This window comes from Amia ocellicauda, chromosome 19 (genome assembly GCF_036373705.1).
Source record: "Amia ocellicauda isolate fAmiCal2 chromosome 19, fAmiCal2.hap1, whole genome shotgun sequence".
Classification (NCBI taxonomy): Eukaryota; Metazoa; Chordata; class Actinopteri; order Amiiformes; family Amiidae; genus Amia; species Amia ocellicauda.
In genome coordinates, this window is record NC_089868.1 from 3,318,788 (window position 1) to 3,342,810 (window position 24,023).

The window sequence follows — 24,023 nt, forward strand, 5'->3', positions numbered from 1 at the left end:
GAATTCCTTGATTGCATTGCTTGCCTTTCCTCAGGAAGACAACACTTGCCAGGCTGGATATTTGCCAAAGGAAGCCAAGAGGACAGGACACCACACCTAGATGCAACTGCATATCTCATTGTCACCAGGAAGGCCCGCCGCAAGTGACCCACCACAGACAGCACTCTGGGCGCAACTTGGCTCACTCGGGACCTGGCCGTGCGACAGAGTGAGACGTGTGCGTAGAGAAGAAACCTTTGGCGTGAGTGTGAGCATCAAGCTTGGTTCCATGGTGTAATGGTTAGCACTCTGGACTTTGAATCCAGCGATCCGAGTTCAAGTCTCGGTGGGACCTGGGCCCCATGGCTGGGGCAGCGGCGGCAAAGCGGTGGTCTCCCTGGGTGAGGGCCTGTGTCTGCATTCAGGGCCGTTTACGTCCCTCTTGGGAGGCTTGGAGACGAAGTGGCGAGACCTCCGGGTTGGCGTGCTGCGTTCACCTTCCTGAAACACCGAGGCCTGGGGCCCCCTGGTGGCGACTGTGTGGCTTTAACGGAGAAGGTGCCTGTGTTGAACCCTTCTTGGAAATAATGGTTTTCCCCGATCTATATAGAAGAGGATGGCTATTATTGTAACAACCAGACATTTGTGTCTGCACTGTCACTCACTCATCTATCTATCTCTATCTCTACAGTGGTAGAGGTCTCGCCTGCCACTCGGGATTCCTTTGCTTGATTCGCGGCCACTGGTTTTCTCCGATCTATGTAGAAGAGGATGTCTTTTATTGTAACAACATTTTGATTCTGCACTGTCACTCACTCACTCATCTATCTATCTATCTATCGACTATTGACTATCGACATTTGCTGTCTGCCGCTGTGATTGTTGGGAGTGAGTGTGGAGGTGCAGGTGTGCATGATTGCTGCTGCCAGGTTTGTTTGTGGTTTTTCTCCTCTACTTTTTTCGTTCTTTCTTTCTTTCTTTCTGAATGTGTCTTTGACAGTTTTGTAAGAGGTTTTTCTGAAGAGTTTCCCCATGCTGAGCTGACTCCTGCAGTCAGCGAAGTGATCGGGATGTCTGCGGCTGGGACGGGGAGGGGGGGAATCAGAGTTTTTTATTCGAGACTTTAACACGTCGGCATGGCGTTAAAGTGACCTCTGATGAGTTTTTGCCCCTGGAGGAGTGTGTTCTGGTGATCGGGCAAGTTGTCGGTTGTGAAAATATAAAGTCGGCAGCTCGTATGAGCAGGTCTGTTGTGCTGTTTCTGAGCAGCATTGAGTTGGTCTCGCGTATCGTTGAGACTGGTATAGTGATCGGTGGTGTTTTGATCAATGTCACCCCACTAGCAGCTCCGGCCAGGAGAGTTACTTTGTCTAATGTCACTCGTTTTCTGTCAAACGACCTATTAGAGAGGGAACTGGCGAGACATGGGTGGATAATGTCGGGTTTGAAACGTATACCGCTGGGGTGTAAGTCACAGCAGTTGAAACATGTTGTTTCGTTCAGAAGGCAGGTATTCATGATTTTGAATGACATAAATGGGGATCTGAACATTGTGCTTAAGTTCAAGGTTGATGGCAATGATTATGTTGTCTTTGTCACATCTGATTCTATGAAGTGCTTCAACTGCGGTAATGAAGGCCACACTGTTAGGCATTGCCCCGAGAAGGATCAGGATGAGGGTGCTGGTCCCAGTCGACGGGGGGGTCAGCCCAAGCAGGCCAGGTCGGGGAGTGGTGAGCAGCCCGGCCGCCCTACTAGCGGAGCAGCCGAAGTGGCAGAGGAGGCGAGAAGAGGGGCTGCGGGGGAGGCTGTTGAAGAGAGTGAGGGTCTGGAGGTCCAGGTACAGGAGAGTGTGGGCGCTGAGAGGACTTCCGACCGCGGCGGTACCGTGCCGACTGTGGAGGTCCCAGGTGTTAGCGGTGTGTCAGCTAATGTTTGTGGAGCATCAGACAGTACGGATGACAGCCGTTTAACTGGACTGGATGGCAGTATACAGCAGCAGGATGGGGCATCAGGTAGTGGAGTGGGGGTGAGCAGCGAGAGGGCTGGTGACCAGACTGAAAAGATGGAGACTGTGAAGACAACACTGAGCAGTGTGTGGGACACGGGAATGGAAGTGGGGACGGATCCTGGTCAGGACAGCAGGGTTTTTAAAGTGCCTGGGAAGAAACGCATTCGCAAATCTGAGGACGGTGCTTCTGCTAAAAAACGGAGTCCAGCTCCTGAGCCTTGATGAGTCAGTGTGCTCCCAGGAGATGCTCAAAGGAGCCTGCCTAAAACAGTGTGCTACCTAGAGATCCTGAAGTCACCCCCGCAGGCTGTAGAGCAATACTCAAAAGCACCTGTGTTGCTCCCAGAAACAAAAGAGGAAAAACTGGAAAAACCAGTATACCAGTCAAGCAACTTAAGCTCAAGAAGGGAGGCAGCTTGACCAAGCCAGTTTAAGCTGACAAGTTACTGTGACTGCCTATATTGTTTTTCATTTGTTTGTTTTTTATGACATTGGAGTTACAAGGTTCTGCACTGAACACAAATCTACTAAGAAGTGTCTCCTTAAAACTCAACCATAAAAGTAAAATAATAATAAAATAAAAAACTTCAGAAGGAATTATTTTCAACTGAGAATTTGCTTGTACACTGTTACTTAACAAAAATATATTACACTGCACACAAATTATTTCTGACCAATCCAACATGGCCAAACAATATAAACAATGCACTTTTCTTGAACAACCCTGAACACAACTTTATACAGCAGGTCACACATCCTATGCATCATTATTTTCAGAGAAGATGCGTTTTGGAGGAATAGAAAATAAAATCTAAACAATAACAAAAGGCTTCCAGCAAATGTGTTGCTTGGCCCCATAATAAGTATTTGAACTGTTTCAAAGTGAAAGCTTCAGACCATTTTGATGCGGTTTGCAAGTTAACAAGTTCTGCTGTCCAAACATGACACTATCCGTAAGTTAGCCACTCAAAGTGACTTAATCATACCCTGCAGAACATCCTTCAAAATTAAGCTTTTTCTATGATAGCCTGCAGTGGTTTTCAACCCTGATCCCGAAGGGCCTCCTCTGACTCCAGCAAGTCTGCAACAGCAGCCACACATTCCTCAGCCCAGTTAAAATGAGGCTCATTTTCACAAGTTAAACATTGTAGCGTAAGGTACACTTATAAATTTCAAGTAAAGAAGTGAATTTATAGTGTCACCTTATCACGAATCCTGGAATCTTGTAGAACTCAATTTCTGTAATAATTGGACGCACACACCAATTCCAAAGATATAAATTGTCAAATTTATTCAAAACAAAGACTAAATGTAGCACTACACTAATTATACAAAAGGGAAGAACTAATTAAAATTCAACTCTAGATCAACAAATCACTTCCGTGACCAAATCAAAGACCATGGGATTTCATATGATAACACAAATCGATTAACAAAAAAGGTTATAAACACATTGACTACAATACCGGTTAGTAAGACGAAGGTGAGTCTCTCGTTAGTATTATTAGTCAGACATTAAATAACTACGCAGGTTAGAATTTATGTCAGGTAACTTCTCGTTATATATATATCAGTCTCATTTACGTTTAGGTGCCGAGAAAGATCCTATCATTACTTGTTACCACACTTTCCCTTAACTGATTATTATTCAATGATTTAGGATAGGCAGGGCCACCAATAATCTAATGTCTATTAACTTGTGTCAATTTCAGACTAAACAGTTAAACAGGAATGAGAAGATATTTCTCGACGTTGACAGATTTTATTTCTAAAATTATCAACAAAACAGTTTAATGCAACACACATTTATATTTAAGAAAACTAAATGATATTACACATTCTAGAGTTATGAATCACAGATTAACATTTCTAATTGATTTCTCAAATGTCATGAATCATGAACTCCAAACTGTTAAACTTATCTGAACTTCGTCGCAGAGAGGCCTCTCTGGCTTCGGGCTCAGATAACAGCACACGGCACGAGGTCCGTGTGGTTTGGAACAAAGGCAGTCCGGTTCGGCTTTGTCCAAGAACTTCCACTCAGTCGATGCACCTGGAAATTGGGGTTTCTCGAAAGTAGTGTCGTTTCCAAACAGATTTTCCACTGGTTTGAAGGCTCCAAGGTTGTGCACAAAATCTTCTTTGAGGAAAGCAGGGCCCTGTTTGTTCCAAGGGTCAAGTTTCTTAAGACTCAAATAACTATTTAAATGACTGACACTTTCGTATACAGTCGACTTAGTCAATTGTCCAGCTGTATTCACTCCACTGATCAGGTGGGCACAGGCGGGCAGCGCAGTCTGTAAAGTTCTTTATTTAATAAAGTCCTTTAAAAGAATTCTTCGTACGGCTCAATCTCCTTCTCCCAGTTTAACTCTTCTGTTGCCGGCAAAGACTTGGTTGGTTTCTGGTTCCGGTTCTGGCAACAGAGCTACAGGTTGAGCTGTGGCAGCGAGTTACTGGTTCAGGTGAGAGAGAGAGAGAGAAAGACCGTCCGCTGTTCCTTATAGTCTGTCAGATCAATAGGTGATTGGTTCCTGAGTTCTTGAGATTGGATTTCGGTTTCAGCCCCCAGTGTCCTATTGGAGGGGGGCTTGATTTATGACTGATGTCAATCCATGCCATCTTTTGGAAATGCCGGTTGGCCCGGGTTCGTAGCTCTATGTCGGGATTTCGGCTCTCGTCCACTTCAAAGAGTTTTTATCACCTACAGGCCCCTTTCTCCAGACATCTCATAGCAGAATTCCAAACTATTTGGCCTCTTCTTGGTGCCATCCTCCCCAAAACTGTCACTTTGATGCAAACCAGTTCCAAGCTGATGAGCTAAGGAAATCTGATAACTTTGGGGGGGGAGAGGTCTTCTTTAGATCAGTGCTTCAGCTCAGAGCCCAAATGCTCTTATCAGGGACTCTGTTCCCAACATAACGCTACATGAGTAATCGGGCTCTAAATAGCCCCAGGCGTTTCTCCTGCAGTTCTTCCTTCTTTCCACTGCTAGCACTGCCTTTGTGAAGGCGGATGGGGCTTGTGAGAAGTCAACAGCGTGTCTACCGAAAAGGGTGTCTGACTCCTGGTTTTGGATCCGGAAGGGTTGATAACAAACTGAAACGGTTACAATATGATACTGCTTAAATTAACTGTGGATATAGATTGTGATCGTGCTCGGCTAAGGTGTGCTTTCAGTCCGCACACAAAACATTTCAGTCGTCTAATCAAATCGAATAAAACAGCGAGGATAGCATGTTCGATCCGTGTGCTATTGTTTTTCAACAAGTGTAATGCCCTTTGTAACGTTTAACCGATTCGTTGAATAGAGCTTGTTATAGGATATTGTGAACTGAACCTATTTTGCTGTGAATTTATATTGAGTGCGAATAGTTTATTGTGTCTGGTCGCGGTCTGTCTGCACTAAATAAATGATTTGTATCAAGTCATTTTTTAGTTTGTCTGTCTACTTTTTTACCTTGCGACTAAAGGCCACTCCTTGCACTTCACACATTTGCCCTTTTAATTACTCCCTTACTGACATACTTTAACATGCAATGTGCGTGTGATAATAGTTTTAGCAGCCTGTTGCCATTCAGGTGAGACGATACCTAGAAAATCCGTTCTCAGGAGAATTGTGTTTCTTTGCTGATCACGTTCTATGTCGCTTTTTACACAGTTCTTACAAGTGGCACATTGGGGATGAGGAGCAGTGCATGCTGACACGCATAGCTGTGGACTTCTGCATGGCATGGGGTCACAGGTCATTCCAAGTATTTCAAGACACGAGCAAATGTGTGGACACATTGCGTAAGTTGTGTTGGCCCAACCCTCACAGATTGTGCCAAGTCAAGTAGAGATGCATGTTGTCCTGTTCTAAAGTGACACGTCGTCAACAGCAAAAACATCTCTCAGAGTTCCAGGAATTCCTTGATTGCATTGCTTGCCTTTCCTCAGGAAGACAACACTTGCCAGGCTGGATATTTGCCAAAGGAAGCCAAGAGGACAGGACACCACACCTAGATGCAACTGCATATCTCATTGTCACCAGGAAGGCCCGCCGCAAGTGACCCACCACAGACAGCACTCTGGGCGCAACTTGGCTCACTCGGGAACTGGCCGTGCGACAGAGCGAGACGTGTGCGTAGAGAAGAAACCTTTGGCGTGAGTGTGAGCGTCAAGCTTGGTTCCATGGTGTAGTGGTTAGCACTCTGGACTTTGAATCCAGCGATCCGAGTTCAAGTCTCGGTGGGACCTGGGCCCCATGGCTGGGGCAGCGGCGGCAAAGCGGTGGTCTCCCTGGGTGAGGGCCTGTGTCTGCGATCAGGGACGTTTACGTTCTTCTTGGGAGGCTTGGAGACGAAGTGGCGAGACCTCCGGGTTGGCGTGCTGCGTTCACCTTCCTGAAACACCGAGGCCTGGGGCCCCCTGGTGGCGACTGCGTGGCTTTAACGGAGAAGGTGCCTGTGTTGAACCCTTCTTGGAAATAATGGTTTTCCCCGATCTATATAGAAGAGGATGGCTATTATTGTAACAACCAGACATTTGTGTCTGCACTGTCACTCACTCATCTATCTATCTCTATCTCTACAGTGGTAGAGGTCTCGCCTGCCACTCGGGATTCCTTTGCTTGATTCGCGGCCACTGGTTTTCTCCGATCTATATAGAAGAGGATGTCTTTTATTGTAACAACCAGACATTTGATTCTGCACTGTCACTCACTCACTCATCTATCTATCTATCTATCTATCTATCGACTATTGACTATCGACATTTGCTGTCTGCCGCTGTGATTGTTGGGAGTGAGTGTGGAGGTGCAGGTGTGCATGATTGCTGCTGCCAGGTTTGTTTGTGGTTTTTCTCCTCTACTTTTTTCGTTCTTTCTTTCTTTCTTTCTGAATGTGTCTTTGACAGTTTTGTAAGAGGTTTTTCTGAAGAGTTTCCCCATGCTGAGCTGACTCCTGCAGTCAGCGAAGTGATCGGGATGTCTGGGGCTGGGACGGGGAGGGGGGGAATCAGAGTTTTTAATTCGAGACTTTAACACGTCGGCATGGCGTTAAAGTGACCTCTGATGAGTTTTTGCCCCTGGAGGAGTGTGTTCTGGTGATCGGGCAAGTTGTCGGTTGTGAAAATATAAAGTCGGCAGCTCGTATGAGCAGGTCTGTTGTGCTGTTTCTGAGCAGCATTGAGTTGGTCTCGCGTATCGTTGAGACTGGTATAGTGATCGGTGGTGTTTTGATCAATGTCACCCCACTAGCAGCTCCGGCCAGGAGAGTTACTTTGTCTAATGTCACTCGTTTTCTGTCAAACGACCTATTAGAGAGGGAACTGGCGAGACATGGGTGGATAATGTCGGGTTTGAAACGTATACCGCTGGGGTGTAAGTCACAGCAGTTGAAACATGTTGTTTCGTTCAGAAGGCAGGTATTCATGATTTTGAATGACATAAATGGGGATCTGAACATTGTGCTTAAGTTCAAGGTTGATGGCAATGATTATGTTGTCTTTGTCACATCTGATTCTATGAAGTGCTTCAACTGCGGTAATGAAGGCCACACTGTTAGGCATTGCCCCGAGAAGGATCAGGATGAGGGTGCTGGTCCCAGTCGACGGGGGGGTCAGCCCAAGCAGGCCAGGTCGGGGAGTGGTGAGCAGCCCGGCCGCCCTACTAGCGGAGCAGCCGAAGTGGCAGAGGAGGCGAGAAGAGGGGCTGCGGGGGAGGCTGTTGAAGAGAGTGAGGGTCTGGAGGTCCAGGTACAGGAGAGTGTGGGCGCTGAGAGGACTTCCGACCGCGGCGGTACCGTGCCGACTGTGGAGGTCCCAGGTGTTAGCGGTGTGTCAGCTAATGTTTGTGGAGCATCAGACAGTACGGATGACAGCCGTTTAACTGGACTGGATGGCAGTATACAGCAGCAGGATGGGGCATCAGGTAGTGGAGTGGGGGTGAGCAGCGAGAGGGCTGGTGACCAGACTGAAAAGATGGAGACTGTGAAGACAACACTGAGCAGTGTGTGGGACACGGGAATGGAAGTGGGGACGGATCCTGGTCAGGACAGCAGGGTTTTTAAAGTGCCTGGGAAGAAACGCATTCGCAAATCTGAGGACGGTGCTTCTGCTAAAAAACGGAGTCCAGCTCCTGAGCCTTGATGAGTCAGTGTGCTCCCAGGAGATGCTCAAAGGAGCCTGCCTAAAACAGTGTGCTACCTAGAGATCCTGAAGTCACCCCCGCAGGCTGTAGAGCAATTCTCAAAAGCACCTGTGTTGCTCCCAGAAACAAAAGAGGAAAAACTGGAAAAACCAGTATACCAGTCAAGCAACTTAAGCTCATGAAGGGAGGCAGCTTGACCAAGCCAGTTTAAGCTGACAAGTTACTGTGACTGCCTATATTGTTTTTCATTTGTTTGTTTTTTATGACATTGGAGTTACAAGGTTCTGCACTGAACACAAATCTACTAAGAAGTGTCTCCTTAAAACTCAACCATAAAAGTAAAATAATAATAAAATAAAAAACTTCAGAAGGAATTATTTTCAACTGAGAATTTGCTTGTACACTGTTACTTAACAAAAATATATTACACTGCACACAAATTATTTCTGACCAATCCAACATGGCCAAACGATATAAACAATGCACTTTTCTTGAACAACCCTGAACACAACTTTATACAGCAGGTCACACATCCTATGCATCATTATTTTCAGAGAAGATGCGTTTTGGAGGAATAGAAAATAAAATCTAAACAATAACAAAAGGCTTCCAGCAAATGTGTTGCTTGGCCCCATAATAAGTATTTGAACTGTTTCAAAGTGAAAGCTTCAGACCATTTTGATGCGGTTTGCAAGTTAACAAGTTCTGCTGTCCAAACATGACACTATCCGTAAGTTAGCCACTCAAAGTGACTTAATCATACCCTGCAGAACATCCTTCAAAATTAAGCTTTTTCTATGATAGCCTGCAGTGGTTTTCAACCCTGATCCCGAAGGGCCTCCTCTGACTCCAGCAAGTCTGCAACAGCAGCCACACATTCCTCAGCCCAGTTAAAATGAGGCTCATTTTCACAAGTTAAACATTGTAGCGTAAGGTACACTTATAAATTTCAAGTAAAGAAGTGAATTTATAGTGTCACCTTATCACGAATCCTGGAATCTTGTAGAACTCAATTTCTGTAATAATTGGACGCACACACCAATTCCAAAGATATAAATTGTCAAATTTATTCAAAACAAAGACTAAATGTAGCACTACACTAATTATACAAAAGGGAAGAACTAATTAAAATTCAACTCTAGATCAACAAATCACTTCCGTGACCAAATCAAAGACCATGGGATTTCATATGATAACACAAATCGATTAACAAAAAAGGTTATAAACACATTGACTACAATACCAGTTAGTAAGACGAAGGTGAGTCTCTCGTTAGTATTATTAGTCAGACATTAAATAACTACGCAGGTTAGAATTTATGTCAGGTAACTTCTCGTTATATATATATCAGTCTCATTTACGTTTAGGTGCCGAGAAAGATCCTATCATTACTTGTTACCACACTTTCCCTTAACTGATTATTATTCAATGATTTAGGATAGGCAGGGCCACCAATAATCTAATGTCTATTAACTTGTGTCAATTTCAGACTAAACAGTTAAACAGGAATGAGAAGATATTTCTCGACGTTGACAGATTTTATTTCTAAAATTATCAACAAAACAGTTTAATGCAACACACATTTATATTTAAGAAAACTAAATGATATTACACATTCTAGAGTTATGAATCACAGATTAACATTTCTAATTGATTTCTCAAATGTCATGAATCATGAACTCCAAACTGTTAAACTTATCTGAACTTCGTCGCAGAGAGGCCTCTCTGGCTTCGGGCTCAGATAACAGCACACGGCACGAGGTCCGTGTGGTTTGGAACAAAGGCAGTCCGGTTCGGCTTTGTCCAAGAACTTCCACTCAGTCGATGCACCTGGAAATTGGGGTTTCTCGAAAGTAGTGTCGTTTCCAAACAGATTTTCCACTGGTTTGAAGGCTCCAAGGTTGTGCACAAAATCTTCTTTGAGGAAAGCAGGGCCCTGTTTGTTCCAAGGGTCAAGTTTCTTAAGACTCAAATAACTATTTAAATGACTGACACTTTCGTATACAGTCGACTTAGTCAATTGTCCAGCTGTATTCACTCCACTGATCAGGTGGGCACAGGCGGGCAGCGCAGTCTGTAAAGTTCTTTATTTAATAAAGTCCTTTAAAAGAATTCTTCTTACGGCTCAATCTCCTTCTCCCAGTTTAACTCTTCTGTTGCCGGCAAAGACTTGGTTGGTTTCTGGTTCCGGTTCTGGCAACAGAGCTACAGGTTGAGCTGTGGCAGCGAGTTACTGGTTCAGGTGAGAGAGAGAGAGAGAAAGACCGTCCGCTGTTCCTTATAGTCTGTCAGATCAATAGGTGATTGGTTCCTGAGTTCTTGAGATTGGATTTCGGTTTCAGCCCCCAGTGTCCTATTGGAGGGGGGCTTGATTTATGACTGATGTCAATCCATGCCATCTTTTGGAAATGCCGGTTGGCCCGGGTTCGTAGCTCTATGTCGGGATTTCGGCTCTCGTCCACTTCAAAGAGTTTTTATCACCTACAGGCCCCTTTCTCCAGACATCTCATAGCAGAATTCCAAACTATTTGGCCTCTTCTTGGTGCCATCCTCCCCAAAACTGTCACTTTGATGCAAACCAGTTCCAAGCTGATGAGCTAAGGAAATCTGATAACTTTGGGGGGGGAGAGGTCTTCTTTAGATCAGTGCTTCAGCTCAGAGCCCAAATGCTCTTATCAGGGACTCTGTTCCCAACATAACGCTACATGAGTAATCGGGCTCTAAATAGCCCCAGGCGTTTCTCCTGCAGTTCTTCCTTCTTTCCACTGCTAGCACTGCCTTTGTGAAGGCGGATGGGGCTTGTGAGAAGTCAACAGCGTGTCTACCGAAAAGGGTGTCTGACTCCTGGTTTTGGATCCGGAAGGGTTGATAACAAACTGAAACGGTTACAATATGATACTGCTTAAATTAACTGTGGATATAGATTGTGATCGTGCTCGGCTAAGGTGTGCTTTCAGTCCGCACACAAAACATTTCAGTCGTCTAATCAAATCGAATAAAACAGCGAGGATAGCATGTTCGATCCGTGTGCTATTGTTTTTCAACAAGTGTAATGCCCTTTGTAACGTTTAACCGATTCGTTGAATAGAGCTTGTTATAGGATATTGTGAACTGAACCTATTTTGCTGTGAATTTATATTGAGTGCGAATAGTTTATTGTGTCTGGTCGCGGTCTGTCTGCACTAAATAAATGATTTGTATCAAGTCATTTTTTAGTTTGTCTGTCTACTTTTTTACCTTGCGACTAAAGGCCACTCCTTGCACTTCACACATTTGCCCTTTTAATTACTCCCTTACTGACATACTTTAACATGCAATGTGCGTGTGATAATAGTTTTAGCAGCCTGTTGCCATTCAGGTGAGACGATACCTAGAAAATCCGTTCTCAGGAGAATTGTGTTTCTTTGCTGATCACGTTCTATGTCGCTTTTTACACAGTTCTTACAAGTGGCACATTGGGGATGAGGAGCAGTGCATGCTGACACGCATAGCTGTGGACTTCTGCATGGCATGGGGTCACAGGTCATTCCAAGTATTTCAAGACACGAGCAAATGTGTGGACACATTGCGTAAGTTGTGTTGGCCCAACCCTCACAGATTGTGCCAAGTCAAGTAGAGATGCATGTTGTCCTGTTCTAAAGTGACACGTCGTCAACAGCAAAAACATCTCTCAGAGTTCCAGGAATTCCTTGATTGCATTGCTTGCCTTTCCTCAGGAAGACAACACTTGCCAGGCTGGATATTTGCCAAAGGAAGCCAAGAGGACAGGACACCACACCTAGATGCAACTGCATATCTCATTGTCACCAGGAAGGCCCGCCGCAAGTGACCCACCACAGACAGCACTCTGGGCGCAACTTGGCTCACTCGGGACCTGGCCGTGCGACAGAGCGAGACGTGTGCGTAGAGCAGAGACCTTTAGCGCAAGCATCAAGCTTGGTTCCATGGTGTAATGGTTAGCACTCTGGACTCTGAATCCAGCGATCCGAGTTCAAGTCTCGGTGGGACCTGGGCCCCATGGCTGGGGCAGCGGCGGCAAAGCGGTGGTCTCCCTGGGTGAGGGCCTGTGTCTGCGATCAGGGCCGTTTACGTTCTTCTTGGGAGGCTTGGAGACGAAGTGGCGAGACCTCCGGGTTGGCGTGCTGCGTTCACCTTCCTGAAACACCGAGGCCTGGGGCCCCCTGGTGGCGACTGCGTGGCTTTAACGGAGAAGGTGCCTGTGTTGAACCCTTCTTGGAAATAATGGTTTTCCCCGATCTATATAGAAGAGGATGGCTATTATTGTAACAACCAGACATTTGTGTCTGCACTGTCACTCACTCATCTATCTATCTCTATCTCTACAGTGGTAGAGGTCTCGCCTGCCACTCGGGATTCCTTTGCTTGATTCGCGGCCACTGGTTTTCTCCGATCTATATAGAAGAGGATGTCTTTTATTGTAACAACCAGACATTTGATTCTGCACTGTCACTCACTCACTCATCTATCTATCTATCTATCTATCTATCGACTATTGACTATCGACATTTGCTGTCTGCCGCTGTGATTGTTGGGAGTGAGTGTGGAGGTGCAGGTGTGCATGTTTGCTGCTGCCAGGTTTGTTTGTGGTTTTTCTCCTCTACTTTTTTCGTTCTTTCTTTCTTTCTTTCTGAATGTGTCTTTGACAGTTTTGTAAGAGGTTTTTCTGAAGAGTTTCCCCATGCTGAGCTGACTCCTGCAGTCAGCGAAGTGATCGGGATGTCTGGGGCTGGGTCGGGGAGGGGGGGAATCAGAGTTTTTTATTCGAGACTTTAACACGTCGGCATGGCGTTAAAGTGACCTCTGATGAGTTTTTGCCCCTGGAGGAGTGTGTTCTGGCGATCGGGCAAGTTGTCGGTTGTGAAAATATAAAGTCGGCAGCTCGTATGAGCGGGTCTGTTGTGCTGTTTCTGAGCAGCATTGAGTTGGTCTCGCGTATCGTTGAGACTGGTATAGTGATCGGTGGTGTTTTGATCAATGTCACCCCACTAGCAGCTCCGGCCAGGAGAGTTACTTTGTCTAATGTCCCTCGTTTTCTGTCAAACGACCTATTAGAGAGGGAACTGGCGAGACATGGGTGGATAATGTCGGGTTTGAAACGTATACCGCTGGGGTGTAAGTCACAGCAGTTGAAACATGTTGTTTCGTTCAGAAGGCAGGTATTCATGATTTTGAATGACATAAATGGGGATCTGAACATTGTGCTTAAGTTCAAGGTTGATGGCAATGATTATGTTGTCTTTGTCACATCTGATTCTATGAAGTGCTTCAACTGCGGTAATGAAGGCCACACTGTTAGGCATTGCCCCGAGAAGGATCAGGATGAGGGTGCTGGTCCCAGTCGACGGGGGGGTCAGCCCAAGCAGGCCAGGTCGGGGAGTGGTGAGCAGCCCGGCCGCCCTACTAGCGGAGCAGCCGAAGTGGCAGAGGAGGCGAGAAGAGGGGCTGCGGGGGAGGCTGTTGAAGAGAGTGAGGGTCTGGAGGTCCAGGTACAGGAGAGTGTGGGCGCTGAGAGGACTTCCGACCGCGGCGGTACCGTGCCGACTGTGGAGGTCCCAGGTGTTAGCGGTGTGTCAGCTAATGTTTGTGGAGCATCAGACAGTACGGATGACAGCCGTTTAACTGGACTGGATGGCAGTATACAGCAGCAGGATGGGGCATCAGGTAGTGGAGTGGGGGTGAGCAGCGAGAGGGCTGGTGACCAGACTGAAAAGATGGAGACTGTGAAGACAACACTGAGCAGTGTGTGGGACACGGGAATGGAAGTGGGGACGGATCCTGGTCAGGACAGCAGGGTTTTTAAAGTGCCTGGGAAGAAACGCATTCGCAAATCTGAGGACGGTGCTTCTGCTAAAAAACGGAGTCCAGCTCCTGAGCCTTGATGAGTCAGTGTGCTCCCAGGAGATGCTCAAAGGAGCCTGCCTAAAACAGTGTGCTACCTAGAGATCCTGAAGTCACCCCCGCAACTCAAAAGCACCTGTGTTGCTCCCAGAAACAAAAGAGGAAAAACTGGAAAAACCAGTATACCAGTCAAGCAACTTAAGCTCAAGAAGGGAGGCAGCTTGACCAAGCCAGTTTAAGCTGACAAGTTACTGTGACTGCCTATATTGTTTTTCATTTGTTTGTTTTTTATGACATTGGAGTTACAAGGTTCTGCACTGAACACAAATCTACTAAGAAGTGTCTCCTTAAAACTCAACCATAAAAGTAAAATAATAATAAAATAAAAAACTTCAGAAGGAATTATTTTCAACTGAGAGTTTGCTTGTACACTGTTACTTAACAAAAATATATTACACTGCACACAAATTATTTCTGACCAATCCAACATGGCCAAACGATATAAACAATGCACTTTTCTTGAACAACCCTGAACACAACTTTATACAGCAGGTCACACATCCTATGCATCATTATTTTCAGAGAAGATGCGTTTTGGAGGAATAGAAAATAAAATCTAAACAATAACAAAAGGCTTCCAGCAAATGTGTTGCTTGGCCCCATAATAAGTATTTGAACTGTTTCAAAGTGAAAGCTTCAGACCATTTTGATGCGGTTTGCAAGTTAACAAGTTCTGCTGTCCAAACATGACACTATCCGTAAGTTAGCCACTCAAAGTGACTTAATCATACCCTGCAGAACATCCTTCAAAATTAAGCTTTTTCTATGATAGCCTGCAGTGGTTTTCAACCCTGATCCCGAAGGGCCTCCTCTGACTCCAGCAAGTCTGCAACAGCAGCCACACATTCCTCAACCCAGTTAAAATGAGGCTCATTTTCACAAGTTAAACATTGTAGCGTAAGGTACACTTATAAATTTCAAGTAAAGAAGTGAATTTATAGTGTCACCATATCACGAATCCTGGAATCTTGTAGAACTCAATTTCTGTAATAATTGGACGCAGACACCAATTCCAAAGATATAAATTGTCAAATTTATTCAAAACAAAGACTAAATGTAGCACTACACTAATTATACAAAAGGGAAGAACTAATTAAAATTCAACTCTAGATCAACAAATCACTTCCGTGACCAAATCAAAGACCATGGGATTTCATATGATAACACAAATCGATTAACAAAAAAGGTTATAAACACATTGACTACAATACCGGTTAGTAAGACGAAGGTGAGTCTCTCGTTAGTATTATTAGTCAGACATTAAATAACTACGCAGGTTAGTATTTATGTCAGGTAACTTCTCGTTATATATATATCAGTCTCATTTACGTTTAGGTGCCGAGAAAGATCCTATCATTACTTGTTACCACACTTTCCCTTAACTGATTATTATTCAATGATTTAGGATAGGCAGGGCCACCAATAATCTAATGTCTATTAACTTGTGTCAATTTCAGACTAAACAGTTAAACAGGAATGAGAAGATATTTCTCGACGTTGACAGATTTTATTTCTAAAATTATCAACAAAACAGTTTAATGCAACACACATTTATATTTAAGAAAACTAAATGATATTACACATTCTAGAGTTATGAATCACAGATTAACATTTCTAATTGATTTCTCAAATGTCATGAATCATGAACTCCAAACTGTTAAACTTATCTGAACTTCGTCGCAGAGAGGCCTCTCTGGCTTCGGGCTCAGATAACAGCACACGGCACGAGGTCCGTGTGGTTTGGAACAAAGGCAGTCCGGTTCGGCTTTGTCCAAGAACTTCCACTCAGTCGATGCACCTGGAAATTGGGGTTTCTCGAAAGTAGTGTCGTTTCCAAACAGATTTTCCACTGGTTTGAAGGCTCCAAGGTTGTGCACAAAATCTTCTTTGAGGAAAGCAGGGCCCTGTTTGTTCCAAGGGTCAAGTTTCTTAAGACTCAAATAGCTATTTAAATGACTGACACTTTCGTATACAGTCGACTTAGTCAATTGTCCAGCTGTATTCACTCCACTGATCAGGTGGGCACAGGCGGGCAGCGCAGTCTGTAAAGTTCTTTATTTAATAAAGTCCTTTAAAAGAATTCTTCGTACGGCTCAATCTCCTTCTCCCAGTTTAACTCTTCTGTTGCCGGCAAAGACTTGGTTGGTTTCTGGTTCCGGTTCTGGCAACAGAGCTACAGGTTGAGCTGTGGCAGCGAGTTACTGGTTCAGGTGAGAGAGAGAGAGAGAAAGACCGTCCGCTGTTCCTTATAGTCTGTCAGATCAATAGGTGATTGGTTCCTGAGTTCTTGAGATTGGATTTCGGTTTCAGCCCCCAGTGTCCTATTGGAGGGGGGCTTGATTTATGACTGATGTCAATCCATGCCATCTTTTGGAAATGCCGGTTGGCCCGGGTTCGTAGCTCTATGTCGGGATTTCGGCTCTCGTCCACTTCAAAGAGTTTTTATCACCTACAGGCCCCTTTCTCCAGACATCTCATAGCAGAATTCCAAACTATTTGGCCTCTTCTTGGTGCCATCCTCCCCAAAACTGTCACTTTGATGCAAACCAGTTCCAAGCTGATGAGCTAAGGAAATCTGATAACTTTGGGGGGGGAGAGGTCTTCTTTAGATCAGTGCTTCAGCTCAGAGCCCAAATGCTCTTATCAGGGACTCTGTTCCCAACATAACGCTACATGAGTAATCGGGCTCTAAATAGCCCCAGGCGTTTCTCCTGCAGTTCTTCCTTCTTTCCACTGCTAGCACTGCCTTTGTGAAGGCGGATGGGGCTTGTGAGAAGTCAACAGCGTGTCTACCGAAAAGGGTGTCTGACTCCTGGTTTTGGATCCGGAAGGGTTGATAACAAACTGAAACGGTTACAATATGATACTGCTTAAATTAACTGTGGATATAGATTGTGATCGTGCTCGGCTAAGGTGTGCTTTCAGTCCGCACACAAAACATTTCAGTCGTCTAATCAAATCGAATAAAACAGCGAGGATAGCATGTTCGATCCGTGTGCTATTGTTTTTCAACAAGTGTAATGCCCTTTGTAACGTTTAACCGATTCGTTGAATAGAGCTTGTTATAGGATATTGTGAACTGAACCTATTTTGCTGTGAATTTATATTGAGTGCGAATAGTTTATTGTGTCTGGTCGCGGTCTGTCTGCACTAAATAAATGATTTGTATCAAGTCATTTTTTAGTTTGTCTGTCTACTTTTTTACCTTGCGACTAAAGGCCACTCCTTGCACTTCACACATTTGCCCTTTTAATTACTCCCTTACTGACATACTTTAACATGCAATGTGCGTGTGATAATAGTTTTAGCAGCCTGTTGCCATTCAGGTGAGATGATACCTAGATACCTAGATACCTATACCACTGGTTTTCTCCGATCTATATAGAAGAGGATGTCTTTTATTGTAACAACCAGACATTTGATTCTGCACTGTCACTCACTCACTCATCTATCTATCTATCTATCTATCTATCGACTATTGACTATCGACATTTGCTGTCTGCCGCTGTGATTGTTGGGAGTGAGTGTGGAGGTGCAGGTGTGCATGTTTGCTGCTGCCAGGTTTGTTTGTGGTTTTTCTCCTCTACTTTTTTCGTTCTTTCTTTCTTTCTTTCTGAATGTGTCTTTGACAGTTTTGTAAGAGGTTTTTCTGAAGAGTTTCCCCATGCTGAGCTGACTCCTGCAGTCAGCGAAGTGATCGGGATGTCTGGGGCTGGGTCGGGGAGGGGGGGAATCAGAGTTTTTTATTCGAGACTTTAACACGTCGGCATGGCGTTAAAGTGACCTCTGATGAGTTTTTGCCCCTGGAGGAGTGTGTTCTGGCGATCGGGCAAGTTGTCGGTTGTGAAAATATAAAGTCGGCAGCTCGTATGAGCGGGTCTGTTGTGCTGTTTCTGAGCAGCATTGAGTTGGTCTCGCGTATCGTTGAGACTGGTATAGTGATCGGTGGTGTTTTGATCAATGTCACCCCACTAGCAGCTCCGGCCAGGAGAGTTACTTTGTCTAATGTCCCTCGTTTTCTGTCAAACGACCTATTAGAGAGGGAACTGGCGAGACATGGGTGGATAATGTCGGGTTTGAAACGTATACCGCTGGGGTGTAAGTCACAGCAGTTGAAACATGTTGTTTCGTTCAGAAGGCAGGTATTCATGATTTTGAATGACATAAATGGGGATCTGAACATTGTGCTTAAGTTCAAGGTTGATGGCAATGATTATGTTGTCTTTGTCACATCTGATTCTATGAAGTGCTTCAACTGCGGTAATGAAGGCCACACTGTTAGGCATTGCCCCGAGAAGGATCAGGATGAGGGTGCTGGTCCCAGTCGACGGGGGGGTCAGCCCAAGCAGGCCAGGTCGGGGAGTGGTGAGCAGCCCGGCCGCCCTACTAGCGGAGCAGCCGAAGTGGCAGAGGAGGCGAGAAGAGGGGCTGCGGGGGAGGCTGTTGAAGAGAGTGAGGGTCTGGAGGTCCAGGTACAGGAGAGTGTGGGCGCTGAGAGGACTTCCGACCGCGGCGGTACCGTGCCGACTGTGGAGGTCCCAGGTGTTAGCGGTGTGTCAGCTAATGTTTGTGGAGCATCAGACAGTACGGATGACAGCCGTTTAACTGGACTGGATGGCAGTATACAGCAGCAGGATGGGGCATCAGGTAGTGGAGTGGGGGTGAGCAGCGAGAGGGCTGGTGACCAGACTGAAAAGATGGAGACTGTGAAGACAACACTGAGCAGTGTGTGGGACACGGGAATGGAAGTGGGGACGGATCCTGGTCAGGACAGCAGGGTTTTTAAAGTGCCTGGGAAGAAACGCATTCGCAAATCTGAGGACGGTGCTTCTGCTAAAAAACGGAGTCCAGCTCCTGAGCCTTGATGAGTCAGTGTGCTCCCAGGAGATGCTCAAAGGAGCCTGCCTAAAACAGTGTGCTACCTAGAGATCCTGAAGTCACCCCCGCAACTCAAAAGCACCTGTGTTGCTCCCAGAAACAAAAGAGGAAAAACTGGAAAAACCAGTATACCAGTCAAGCAACTTAAGCTCAAGAAGGGAGGCAGCTTGACCAAGCCAGTTTAAGCTGACAAGTTACTGTGACTGCCTATATTGTTTTTCATTTGTTTGTTTTTTATGACATTGGAGTTACAAGGTTCTGCACTGAACACAAATCTACTAAGAAGTGTCTCCTTAAAACTCAACCATAAAAGTAAAATAATAATAAAATAAAAAACTTCAGAAGGAATTATTTTCAACTGAGAGTTTGCTTGTACACTGTTACTTAACAAAAATATATTACACTGCACACAAATTATTTCTGACCAATCCAACATGGCCAAACGATATAAACAATGCACTTTTCTTGAACAACCCTGAACACAACTTTATACAGCAGGTCACACATCCTATGCATCATTATTTTCAGAGAAGATGCGTTTTGGAGGAATAGAAAATAAAATCTAAACAATAACAAAAGGCTTCCAGCAAATGTGTTGCTTGGCCCCATAATAAGTATTTGAACTGTTTCAAAGTGAAAGCTTCAGACCATTTTGATGCGGTTTGCAAGTTAACAAGTTCTGCTGTCCAAACATGACACTATCCGTAAGTTAGCCACTCAAAGTGACTTAATCATACCCTGCAGAACATCCTTCAAAATTAAGCTTTTTCTATGATAGCCTGCAGTGGTTTTCAACCCTGATCCCGAAGGGCCTCCTCTGACTCCAGCAAGTCTGCAACAGCAGCCACACATTCCTCAGCCCAGTTAAAATGAGGCTCATTTTCACAAGTTAAACATTGTAGCGTAAGGTACACTTATAAATTTCAAGTAAAGAAGTGAATTTATAGTGTCACCTTATCACGAATCCTGGAATCTTGTAGAACTCAATTTCTGTAATAATTGGACGCACACACCAATTCCAAAGATATAAATTGTCAAATTTATTCAAAACAAAGACTAAATGTAGCACTACACTAATTATACAAAAGGGAAGAACTAATTAAAATTCAACTCTAGATCAACAAATCACTTCCGTGACCAAATCAAAGACCATGGGATTTCATATGATAACACAATTCGATTAACAAAAAAGGTTATAAACACATTGACTACAATACCGGTTAGTAAGACGAAGGTGAGTCTCTCGTTAGTATTATTAGTCAGACATTAAATAACTACGCAGGTTAGTATTTATGTCAGGTAACTTCTCGTTATATATATATCAGTCTCATTTACGTTTAGGTGCCGAGAAAGATCCTATCATTACTTGTTACCACACTTTCCCTTAACTGATTATTATTCAATGATTTAGGATAGGCAGGGCCACCAATAATCTAATGTCTATTAACTTGTGTCAATTTCAGACTAAACAGTTAAACAGGAATGAGAAGATATTTCTCGACGTTGACAGATTTTATTTCTAAAATTATCAACAAAACAGTTTAATGCAACACACATTTATATTTAAGAAAACTAAATGATATTACACATTCTAGAGTTATGAATCACAGATTAACATTTCTAATTGATTTCTCAAATGTCATGAATCATGAACTCCAAACTGTTAAACTTATCTGAACTTCGTCGCAGAGAGGCCTCTCTGGCTTCGGGCTCAGATAACAGCACACGGCACGAGGTCCGTGTGGTTTGGAACAAAGGCAGTCCGGTTCGGCTTTGTCCAAGAACTTCCACTCAGTCGATGCACCTGGAAATTGGGGTTTCTCGAAAGTAGTGTCGTTTCCAAACAGATTTTCCACTGGTTTGAAGGCTCCAAGGTTGTGCACAAAATCTTCTTTGAGGAAAGCAGGGCCCTGTTTGTTCCAAGGGTCAAGTTTCTTAAGACTCAAATAGCTATTTAAATGACTGACACTTTCGTATACAGTCGACTTAGTCAATTGTCCAGCTGTATTCACTCCACTGATCAGGTGGGCACAGGCGGGCAGCGCAGTCTGTAAAGTTCTTTATTTAATAAAGTCCTTTAAAAGAATTCTTCGTACGGCTCAATCTCCTTCTCCCAGTTTAACTCTTCTGTTGCCGGCAAAGACTTGGTTGGTTTCTGGTTCCGGTTCTGGCAACAGAGCTACAGGTTGAGCTGTGGCAGCGAGTTACTGGTTCAGGTGAGAGAGAGAGAGAGAAAGACCGTCCGCTGTTCCTTATAGTCTGTCAGATCAATAGGTGATTGGTTCCTGAGTTCTTGAGATTGGATTTCGGTTTCAGCCCCCAGTGTCCTATTGGAGGGGGGCTTGATTTATGACTGATGTCAATCCATGCCATCTTTTGGAAATGCCGGTTGGCCCGGGTTCGTAGCTCTATGTCGGGATTTCGGCTCTCGTCCACTTCAAAGAGTTTTTATCACCTACAGGCCCCTTTCTCCAGACATCTCATAGCAGAATTCCAAACTATTTGGCCTCTTCTTGGTGCCATCCTCCCCAAAACTGTCACTTTGATGCAAACCAGTTCCAAGCTGATGAGCTAAGGAAATCTGATAACTTTGGGGGGGGAGAGGTCTTCTTTAGATCAGTGCTTCAGCTCAGAGCCCAAATGCTCTTATCAGGGACTCTGTTCCCAACATAACGCTACATGAGTAATCGGGCTCTAAATAGCCCCAGGCGTTTCTCCTGCAGTTCTTCCTTCTTTCCACTGCTAGCACTGCCTTTGTGAAGGCGGATGGGGCTTGTGAGAAGTCAACAGCGTGTCTACCGAAAAGGGTGTCTGACTCCTGGTTTTGGATCCGGAAGGGTTGATAACAAACTGAAACGGTTACAATATGATACTGCTTAAATTAACTGTGGATATAGATTGTGATCGTGCTCGGCTAAGGTGTGCTTTCAGTCCGCACACAAAACATTTCAGTCGTCTAATCAAATCGAATAAAACAGCGAGGATAGCATGTTCGATCCGTGTGCTATTGTTTTTCAACAAGTGTAATGCCCTTTGTAACGTTTAACCGATTCGTTGAATAGAGCTTGTTATAGGATATTGTGAACTGAACCTATTTTGCTGTGAATTTATATTGAGTGCGAATAGTTTATTGTGTCTGGTCGCGGTCTGTCTGCACTAAATAAATGATTTGTATCAAGTCATTTTTTAGTTTGTCTGTCTACTTTTTTACCTTGCGACTAAAGGCCACTCCTTGCACTTCACACATTTGCCCTTTTAATTACTCCCTTACTGACATACTTTAACATGCAATGTGCGTGTGATAATAGTTTTAGCAGCCTGTTGCCATTCAGGTGAGACGATACCTAGAAAATCCGTTCTCAGGAGAATTGTGTTTCTTTGCTGATCACGTTCTATGTCGCTTTTTACACAGTTCTTACAAGTGGCACATTGGGGATGAGGAGCAGTGCATGCTGACACGCATAGCTGTGGACTTCTGCATGGCATGGGGTCACAGGTCATTCCAAGTATTTCAAGACACGAGCAAATGTGTGGACACATTGCGTAAGTTGTGTTGGCCCAACCCTCACAGATTGTGCCAAGTCAAGTAGAGATGCATGTTGTCCTGTTCTAAAGTGACACGTCGTCAACAGCAAAAACATCTCTCAGAGTTCCAGGAATTCCTTGATTGCATTGCTTGCCTTTCCTCAGGAAGACAACACTTGCCAGGCTGGATATTTGCCAAAGGAAGCCAAGAGGACAGGACACCACACCTAGATGCAACTGCATATCTCATTGTCACCAGGAAGGCCCGCCGCAAGTGACCCACCACAGACAGCACTCTGGGCGCAACTTGGCTCACTCGGGACCTGGCCGTGCGACAGAGCGAGACGTGTGCGTAGAGAAGAAACCTTTGGCGTGAGTGTGAGCGTCAAGCTTGGTTCCATGGTGTAATGGTTAGCACTCTGGACTTTGAATCCAGCGATCCGAGTTCAAGTCTCGGTGGGACCTGGGCCCCATGGCTGGGGCAGCGGCGGCAAAGCGGTGGTCTCCCTGGGTGAGGGCCTGTGTCTGCGATCAGGGCCGTTTACGTTCTTCTTGGGAGGCTTGGAGACGAAGTGGCGAGACCTCCGGGTTGGCGTGCTGCGTTCACCTTCCTGAAACACCGAGGCCTGGGGCCCCCTGGTGGCGACTGCGTGGCTTTAACGGAGAAGGTGCCTGTGTTGAACCCTTCTTGGAAATAATGGTTTTCCCCGATCTATATAGAAGAGGATGGCTATTATTGTAACAACCAGACATTTGTGTCTGCACTGTCACTCACTCATCTATCTATCTCTATCTCTACAGTGGTAGAGGTCTCGCCTGCCACTCGGGATTCCTTTGCTTGATTCGCGGCCACTGGTTTTCTCCGATCTATATAGAAGAGGATGTCTTTTATTGTAACAACCAGACATTTGATTCTGCACTGTCACTCACTCACTCATCTATCTATCTATCTATCTATCTATCGACTATTGACTATCGACATTTGCTGTCTGCCGCTGTGATTGTTGGGAGTGAGTGTGGAGGTGCAGGTGTGCATGTTTGCTGCTGCCAGGTTTGTTTGTGGTTTTTCTCCTCTACTTTTTTCGTTCTTTCTTTCTTTCTTTCTGAATGTGTCTTTGACAGTTTTGTAAGAGGTTTTTCTGAAGAGTTTCCCCATGCTGAGCTGACTCCTGCAGTCAGCGAAGCGATCGGGATGTCTGGGGCTGGGTCGGGGAGGGGGGGAATCAGAGTTTTTTATTCGAGACTTTAACACGTCGGCATGGCGTTAAAGTGACCTCTGATGAGTTTTTGCCCCTGGAGGAGTGTGTTCTGGCGATCGGGCAAGTTGTCGGTTGTGAAAATATAAAGTCGGCAGCTCGTATGAGCGGGTCTGTTGTGCTGTTTCTGAGCAGCATTGAGTTGGTCTCGCGTATCGTTGAGACTGGTATAGTGATCGGTGGTGTTTTGATCAATGTCACCCCACTAGCAGCTCCGGCCAGGAGAGTTACTTTGTCTAATGTCCCTCGTTTTCTGTCAAACGACCTATTAGAGAGGGAACTGGCGAGACATGGGTGGATAATGTCGGGTTTGAAACGTATACCG

At 45.0% G+C, this 24,023-nt stretch overlaps 4 non-coding genes across 4 annotated transcripts; all 4 read left to right on the forward strand.

The window, feature by feature from the left end:
* The first annotated feature begins 262 nt into the window (after positions 1 to 262).
* On the forward strand, positions 263 to 334 carry trnaq-uug (transfer RNA glutamine (anticodon UUG)). The gene has a single exon. It is a non-coding gene; the product is annotated as a tRNA-Gln (tRNA).
* A 5,823-nt stretch (positions 335 to 6,157) lies between these two features.
* trnaq-uug (transfer RNA glutamine (anticodon UUG)) lies at positions 6,158 to 6,229 on the forward strand. Its single transcript has one exon. It is a non-coding gene; the product is annotated as a tRNA-Gln (tRNA).
* A 5,829-nt stretch (positions 6,230 to 12,058) lies between these two features.
* trnaq-cug (transfer RNA glutamine (anticodon CUG)) lies at positions 12,059 to 12,130 on the forward strand. The gene has a single exon. It is a non-coding gene; the product is annotated as a tRNA-Gln (tRNA).
* A 10,705-nt stretch (positions 12,131 to 22,835) lies between these two features.
* Positions 22,836 to 22,907, forward strand: trnaq-uug (transfer RNA glutamine (anticodon UUG)). Its single transcript has one exon. It is a non-coding gene; the product is annotated as a tRNA-Gln (tRNA).
* The last annotated feature ends 1,116 nt before the right edge of the window (positions 22,908 to 24,023 follow it).